This window comes from Myxine glutinosa, chromosome 3, assembly GCF_964187855.1.
Source record: "Myxine glutinosa chromosome 3, kmMyxGlut1.1, whole genome shotgun sequence".
In the NCBI taxonomy this organism is placed as follows: domain Eukaryota; kingdom Metazoa; phylum Chordata; class Myxini; order Myxiniformes; family Myxinidae; genus Myxine; species Myxine glutinosa.
Window position 1 is genome coordinate 195,919,258 of NC_136263.1, and position 9,062 is coordinate 195,928,319.

Here is a 9,062-nt window from a genome sequence, read left to right on the forward strand (position 1 = left end):
CCTCCCCAAACCCCGGTCACGGTGTACCTCCGAGCCCCGAGAGGAGTCACGGCAGAAAAATGTGTTATTCTGTATGTCAAAGATCAATGGTGAAACCACACCAATTGTTACCAACAAACAAGTATTGTATTAAAGTCACATAAGAATAACAGTACAATAACAATAATAATCAATTGTACAACCAATATATATCTCCTATGATGGTACCATCAGTTTCGTACAGTATAACTCACTGTGCTCCAAGTGAGCGAAAAGAACATCCCCAATGTGTCATTGCCGGCTTCAAGCCAATGTTGATCCGCTCCAGTGATCGTCAGAACGATGTCTAATCGAGACCAGAACCCCGTTTCGATGACAGTCACAGTCACGCTGCCAAAGCGGCGCAAAGGTGCCCTCAAGGCGACTGGGAAATCACACCCTCGGGTATGGACGTTCCACGGCTCCCAATCGGCGAACCGCAGATTTCCCACTCAAAAGCCATGTATACACGCAAACCAGGCTAACGGCTGGCTACAGTGAAAATGGTTAAAGCGAGGTGAAAAACCTTGAGCGAGGCGCAAATCCTGCGCGATGTAAAATGGCCGACGGCCCGTTCTCAAGGCGTAACGGCACTTCGATGATTCTCTTCGGAATCAACTGCAAAACCTGTCATGCAGGTTTATCTGTCACAGCGATAACAACTCTGTCGCAGGAATCCCTTTCCCAGGAAACCCCAAAGTTCACTCGTGAACCTCGTTCATCAACGTTCGCTCAAGACCTCAAAGCAACTCGGCTTCCTGTCCGACTCACTCACTCGCTTCGCCTTCTCCTCCTCTTCCTCTTCCTCTTCCTCTTCCTCTTCCTCGTCGTCGTCGTCCGGTTCCGGTTTCATTTAAAACATTAACTTTTTTTGCCTTTTGAAAATAGTAATCTCTATTTCCCTTAAACGACAACAATATAATAGTACATGGAACCAACAATGTTTACAGAGAATGAAAACCACAACAACGGAAGTGACGAATCCGTAACACAATGCAGATACGGCGAATGCTAAAGCATAAAACCAATATATTCCACATTACTGGAGCAATTTCAGTCACACATCAGACATGGACAGCAAGTTCGTGAAGGACTTCCATGAAAAACGTACCCGTTTTCAAACAAACGGGTACGTTTGTTCCATACCCAGTCAATGGCGAATCTGCATATGGCGATCCACGAAGTTCACGTTCACAAAGTAGAAACCATCATGGTATATCGTCATTTACTTGAACTTGATATGTTGTTTGGAATGAAAAAAGAGATCTCCAATCACAAATTAATCACAAAATAAACTTTTAACAACATTGTTAATGTTTCCTTCATTGTAAAAACTACGAAATCAACATTAAAAGGATTTTGAGCCGATAGGTGTTACGGCCTCAGCAAGATCGATGGAGACAGCGATCTGTTGGCTTATACACCGCCCAAATAACGATGTGGAATTCTCTCATGTAGAGATTAAACCCACATCGTTTGAACTTTGGCCGAGGTCATTATTTACTTTTAATGATGTTTATATATGAATCAAAAAGAAGATAATTGGTTTTGAGTCGTCCTTTCCGCATATCTCGTGGGATTGTGAGTTGGAGAGGCAGCCGTGATGGCGGGGAGGGGGTTGGCATTCTCTCGAGCAGGAATTCAACCCATGTCCTATAAAAAGTATTTGTCTGAGGTCACCGAGTCCGATCGGTGCAGCCGTGCAGCGATCGGTGCAGCCGTTTGTGCGGCACCTGGGAAAATAACGTTAGGCGGGAGTCCAAACCTGAAAATGCTGGAGGCCAAAGCTGAAATTGGAAAAACAATATAGCCTATTTTACTCCAGGACATCCGAGGATTACCCACCCAAAATATCGTTGCGATTGGTTCAGCCGTTTTTGCGGTACCTTCGAACGGACGGACAGACATTTGGTGAATTTATAGTCAGATTAAAGAAGAATGTTTGTGTGTATTTTGTTCATTTATGCATTCGGACCCTTCAGGAACCAGTTCAACTAAACCTTGCACGGGCCTCCTATTTCATCCAGAGGAAAGTTGAGGACTATGTTTGGATAAAAAAAAATTGAAAAACTAAATAAAAAAACTTTTAAAAAACCCCCGAAAATTGGCCTTCAGGCCTCACTCGGGCCTTGTACTTATACACTACCCGCATTTCCCCCTCTCCAGGAGTAATCAGGTAATATGTATTGTGAAGATCGTATGTTGAGGTTTTGTATTGTGCTTTGTTGTAAAAAAAAAAAAAACACATTTAATTATTAGTGTTTACACAAGTGCCTGTTATTAAAAAAAAAAGATTGCTTTGCACCGGCTTATTATAACACCTCCGTATTCAGGTCGCGCGTGAGTTTGTTCTTATAACTTGCCTGGAATTTTCCCGGGAGCGATTGTATTGTGAAGATCATATGTTGAGGTCACATGTATACAAGCTAATAACGGCAACTGTGTTATTCCTTAGTGCATAAAGCCAACATTTCCCAATTTGTCATGCAGGAAATATTGAAATAATTATAAAATATTTCATTGAATATACCTGGGCAAGCCAGGCATTTCAGCTAGTATTCAATAACACTGAGATTTTGGAGAAAATTTATGATACGAAATTACAATTACAATACTTTGTATCATAAAATACTCGAGCAAGATTGGAATTGTGGTGTCGGCGAAAAAGATAACTACCACCCAACCACATGTCCAAAAGAAAGGGTACACATGAAGGTGTCCAAAAGGTACTCATGAGATTGCTTGCAAATCTGACGGTATGCTCCTGGGTGCAGCAACCTCCGTCTACAGGATTTTGACGATCGTGCATTTTAGGTCCATTTTAGGTCTCGAGTGAGATGTGCATGGAAGAAGTTTCGGGAACTGAGTGGCGTGCTGATGAGGAGAGTGTCGCTGAAGCTGAAGGGAAAGGTGTATGCTGCATGTGTGAGAAGTGTTATGATTTATGGGAGCGAGACATGGGTAATGAACGCAGAGCAGCAACGAAGGCTGGAAAGGGTGGAAATGCGAATGGTTCGATGGATGTGTGGAGTATCGTTGAGAGAGAGGAAGACAAATGATGAATTGCGAAAGATGATGGGAATAGAGCCTGTGATGGATGCTGTGAAGAGGAACAGGTTGAGATGGTTTGGTCATCTGTTGAGGAAGGATGAAAGTGACTGGTTGAGAAGGGTGATGGAAATTAATGTAGAAGGAAGTAGAGGACGGGGAAGACCGAGAAAGACTTGGCTAAAGATGGTGGAAGAAGAAATGCGGGCCAGGGGGGTTAACAAGGAGAGATGCAGAAAATAGGGCAAAATGGAGAAGATTGTCATGGGGACCGCAAGGCTAACCCCCGCTCTAGCAGGGAAAATGGCCTTAAAATGCATGTTGTTGTTGTTGTGCATTTTAGGTCCGCGCCGTTGTCAAGGATTGGGCAACAAAAAATAGGAGCCATTTATTTATTATGTACACATGGGGCAATTTTGTTTTTAACCTCCACCTTACTTCTCAGAAAAACCTTTTTTTTTTAGTGAACTCGGATAATTAAAATCTTTATTGATGAGAAATTGTCATGTAATTTATGTTATTTAAATGGACAACATGCAGGGCAAACTACTACCAATAGACAACTGCATTAGTTGCCTCTAATCTCTCTCACAGGTCCCCTCCCCCCCCTCCTAATTTCTTCCAGTAAATTGCAACTGGTTAAACTCTCAAATTCTCAGCTGATTGCACACCGACATTCCTCTGTTCCTCTTTTGTCCATTTGTGGAACAACCTTCCTGGGGCAGTTCAATCCTCTCTTCCCTCCAAGACTTCAAACATGTGGTGTACCGCCATCTCGTATCATCCCAAGCAGTCATCTTTTCTACCCCCATTAACCCTCCCTAACTCTCTTAATTGCATGTTACTGTTTGTTCCCCTATCTCTTCTCTTGTTTCATGTTACTTCACTCTCTTGTTTGTTTTGTCTAACTGCAGCCCCACTTTCAGTAAGTTTGCATGTTACCCTCAGTCACCTAACTCTTCCATGAGCCTCGATATTTTTCCATGGTTATACTTCTGTTGATGTTGTGTAACTGGAGTGAAATACAACAACAACATGCATTTTAAGGCCATTTTCCCTGCTAGAGCGGGGGTTAGCCTTGCGGTCCCCATGACAATCTTCTCCATCTTGCCCTATTTTCTGCATCTCTCCTTGTTAACCCCCTTGCCCGCATTTCTTCTTCCACCATCTTCAGCCAAGTCTTTCTCGGTCTTCCCCGTCCTATACTTCCTTCTACATTCATTTCCATCACTCTTCTCAACCAGTCACTTTCATCCTTCCTCAACACATGACCAAACCATCTCAACCTGTTCCTCTTCACAGCATCAATCACAGTCTCTATTCCCATCATCTTTCGCAATTCATCATTTGTCTTCCTCTCTCTCTCAATGATACTTCGCACATCCATCGAACCATTCGCATTTCCACCCTTTCCAACCTTCGTTGCTGCTCTACGTTCATTACCCATGTCTCGCTCCCATAAATCATAACACTTCTCACACATGCAGCATACACCTTTCCCTTCAGCTTCAACGACACTCCCCTCCTCATCAGCACGCCACTCAGTTCCCGAAACTTCTTCCATGCACATCTCACTCTAGCCACCGTTGCCGAGTCTGATCGACCTTCTCCATTCAGCATATCTCCGAGGTAGCAAAATGTTTTCACACCTTCCAGCTTCACGCCGTCTCCAATATCCAACTCAACATTTCCTCCATCTGCAGCTCCCTCTGTGCACACCTTACATTTGAATGTAGCTGCCACACTGGTTAATGACCCTCTCAGACCACTACATTTTTGATGAACCCACTCAGCGCACATTGTACATTGAATGGAGTTCACTCCGACACCCTTCCTACACACAGCACATGGCCACTTCCCAGTTCTTTCCACCTCACCACATGCTTTACCACTTGCCATCACCTTCGTCTTTCCGATATTCACCTTCAGACCTTTTGTCTCCATACATTCCTTCCACTTGTTCATCTTTTCCTTCAGTCCATCCATACTTTCTGCAATCAACACCAGATCATCTGCATACAACAACTCCCACGGTAAACCCTCCTTTACGTTCTGAGCCAGCACCTTCACCACAGCTACAAATAGTAGTGGACTTAGTACCGACCCCTGATGCACTCCCACCTTCACCTCAAACTCACCACTGTTCCCGTCCTTCGTCCTTACAGCTGTGCGTGCTCTTTTGTACATTGCCATCACTACTCTGATCAACCATTCCTCCACTCCTAACTTACTCAATGCCCATGTCAATACTTTGCGTGGAACCCTATCAAATGCTTTTCCAGATCAACAAACCCAAGAAACAACTTCTTCCTCTTCTCCATGTACTTCTTCTGCAACTGCCTCACAATAAAAAGCGTGTCTGTCGTTCCTCTTCCTGGCATAAATCCAAACTGCATTTTGTCGATCTTCACTTTCTTCCTTATCCTCCTCTCCAACACCCTTTCCAATACCTTTATTCCATGCTCCAATAACTTTATCGCTCGGTACGAGCCACACTCCAGAGGGTCACCTTTCCCCTTGTGTCGAGGGACGAGGGTACTCGGTTCCACATCCACCAGAATGCGGCCTTCTTTCACCACCAGATTACAGATCTCTGTCATTCTCTTCACACCCCAACTTCCTGCTGCCTTCAACATATCTCCCACAACTCCCGTCGGCCCTCCCGCTTTTCTACTCTTCATTGCTTTTATCGCTTCCTCAACTTCTTTCTCAGTTATCTTCTCTGCCGGTCCTAAAACTGGGTTACTCTCTATGTTGCCATCCCATTCATTCTCTGTATTCAACAGCATTTCCATATATCTTTTCCATCTTCCTTTAATTCCATCTGGGTCCACAAGGATTTGTCCCACTTCATCGTTCAAGAAACTCACCCCCATCACATCACACCTCTCTTTAGCTATCTGCTTTGGAATCCTGAATAGTCCTCTCTGACCCTCTTCCGAATCCAAGCGTTCTCCGAACATTTTCCTACATGCCTCCTGCGCCTTTGCTACCTCTTTCTTTGCAGCCTTCTTGGCTGCCTTATAACTTTCATGCTCTGCTGTTTCTGCTCCCGTACCCTTCGCCTTTTGCCACTCCTTGAACTTCTTCCTCTTCTCGTCAATCCTCTTTCCAACTTCATCATCCCACCACCATGTTTCCGAGTGCCTCGGTGGTCCTTTTGTCCATCCACATACCTCACCAATGGCTCCCAACAGACTATCTTTCATTGACATCCAACCACTTTCAAGCTCAACCACATCATCCTCTACCCTACTCAGCCTCTCTTTTAATGCCTCCCTTACTGTCACGTCTTTCAACCTCCACACCTTCATTCTCGGTTGGAACTTCACCCGCCAAGCTCTCCTCACACCTTTCACCCTTATGTCGCAGACAACCAAGTGGTGCTGTGAAACAGCCTCCTCCCCCGGGATCACCTTTGTGTCCCGGAGGTTCCCGCTATCTCGCCTACGCACCATCAGGTAGTCAACTGTTGTCGTCGACCCACCTGACGGGGATGTAACAAGCTTATTATCCTCTTTCTGGAACTGAGTATTACAAATCAACAAAACAGCTCCATCAGCAAACTCCAAAATCCTTTCACCTTCTCCATTTCTCACACCATATCCGTAACCCCCATGAACTCCCTCAAAACCATCCATACTCCTTCCCACATGTCCATTTAGGTCTCCTCCGACCACAACTTCCTCATCTTTCACGTTTTCCATCAGCTTCTCTATCGCACACCAGAACTTGTCCTTCTCTTCATCGCTCCGACCAACCTGCGGAGCATATCCCGAGATGACCTTCACCAAGAGCTTTCCAATCATCATTTTCACCATCATCAACCTATCACTCACTCTAGTCACACTCACCACACTGTCTACAAACTCCTCAGAAAACAGGACACCAACACCATTCACGCCCTCCGGACACCCTTGCCACACAAACTTGTATTTCTGTCCCTGCCTATCCTTCACCATTCTCACACCACTTCCCTTCCATCTCGTCTCTTGCACACAACATATGTCCACTCTTCTTCTGACCAATACTTCCACCACTTCTCCTGATCTCCCTGTCATTGTCCCTACATTCCATGTCCCAAACCTCAGAAACCGATCTCCACTTCGGGCTGTACCCTGCCCATATGTAGTTGTAATTGTCATGGTTCTCTTTTTGAGGCAATGTTTTTATGGCCGGATGCCCTTCCTGATGCCAACCCTCTTTGTCGCCTCTTACGACACGCAGGGATACAGTGTACCTATTCTAACCAGGGTACACACTGTACACACCGGTCCAAGTCATAGTAATTCATGTAAAAGCTCAAGGATGGCCGAGTCGCCCTACCAAATACATTACACATACAAGCTCCTCCACAAGCTTGAGATCACCATTGATAACAAAGAAAAGGTTCGTTTACACTGCACGTTAAGCAGCTAAGATGGCCAGGCGTACAGAATGTAAACGCAACACTTTCGAAGGTGAGATCCTCAGTGAGCAGAAGCACTCGGAGCCCTCAAGCACGTCATGCAAACGAGCCTCAGGAAGCAGGAAAGGAGGCCTCAAGCACGTCGTGCAAACGAGCCTCAGGAAGCAGGAAAGGAGGCCTCAAGCACGTCGTGCAAACGAGCCTCAGGAAGCAGGAAAGGAGGCCTCAAGCACGTCGTGCAAATGAGCCTCAGGAAGCAGGAATGGAGGCCTCAAGCACGTCGTGCAAACGAGCCTCGGGAAGCAGGAAAGGAGGCCTCAAGCACGTCGTGCAAACGAGCCTCAGGAAGCAGGAAAGGAGGCCTCAAGCACGTCGTGCAAACGAGCCTCAGGAAGCAGGAAAGGAGGCCTCAAGCACGTCGTGCAAATGAGCCTCAGGAAGCAGGAATGGAGGCCTCAAGCACGTTGTGCAAACGAGCCTCAGGAAGCAGGAAAGGAGGCCTCAAGCACGTCGTGCAAACGAGCCTCAGGAAGCAGGAAAGGAGGCCTCAAGCACGTTGTGCAAACGAGCCTCAGGAAGCAAGAAAGGAGGCCTCAAGCACGTCGTGCAAACAAGGATCAGGAAGCAGGAAAGGAGGCCTCAAGCACGTCGTGCAAACGAGCCTCAGGAAGCAGGAAAGGAGGCCTCAAGCACGGCGTGCAAACGAGCCTGAGGAGTAGGAAATGAGGCCTCAAGCACGTCATGCAAACGAGCCTCAGGAAGCAGGAAAGGAGGCCTCAAGCACGTCGTGCAAACGAGCCTCAGGAAGCCTCATCTTGTTCTTTCCTCGCTTTTTTAGCCGATGACAAGTGAAATATTCTTCGAAATACATCTGTTCATCTGGACCAGATGGCATCAGCCCACGGGTCCTAAAATCCTGCTCTGCCGCTCTATCTCACCCTCTCTCTGTTCTTTTCACACTCTCCTTTGCTCAAGGTCATCTGCCAGCATCCTGGAAATCAGCAAACATTACCGCTTTGCACAAAAAGGTGCAAAAACAGATCCTTGCAACTACAGACCAATCAGCCTGCTCCCAATTATCAGCAAAGTCATGGAATCCATCATTGCTTCGGATATCAAATCCTTCCTCTTCTCCAATGGCTTGATCTCCGATCATCAATTTGGATTCAGACCAGGTTACTCTACTCTGGACATGCTGCTTCTGCTGTCTCAACAATGGATGGAGGTCCTCAACGCCAAACAGGGAATCAGAGCCATCTCTCTTGACATATCAGTTTATCACGTGCCTTCGATACGGTCTGGCACCCAGCTCTGCTCACCAAACTCTCCTCCTATAGTATCCATGGAAATCTCCATGCATGGCTTGCGGACTTCCTCTCTGGTCGTAGACAACGTGTGGCCCTGAATGGATTTCTATCATCTCCCCTTCCTGTTCAGGCTGGAGTTCCCCAAGGCAGTGTTCTGGGCCCTGTGCTTTTTCTGGTCTTTATCAGTGATCTCTCCGACTCTCTGGAAAATCCTCTCTTTCTCTTTGCTGATGTCTCCACTCTCTGCCGCTCCATTCGTCTTCCCTCAGATCGGCAGTCTG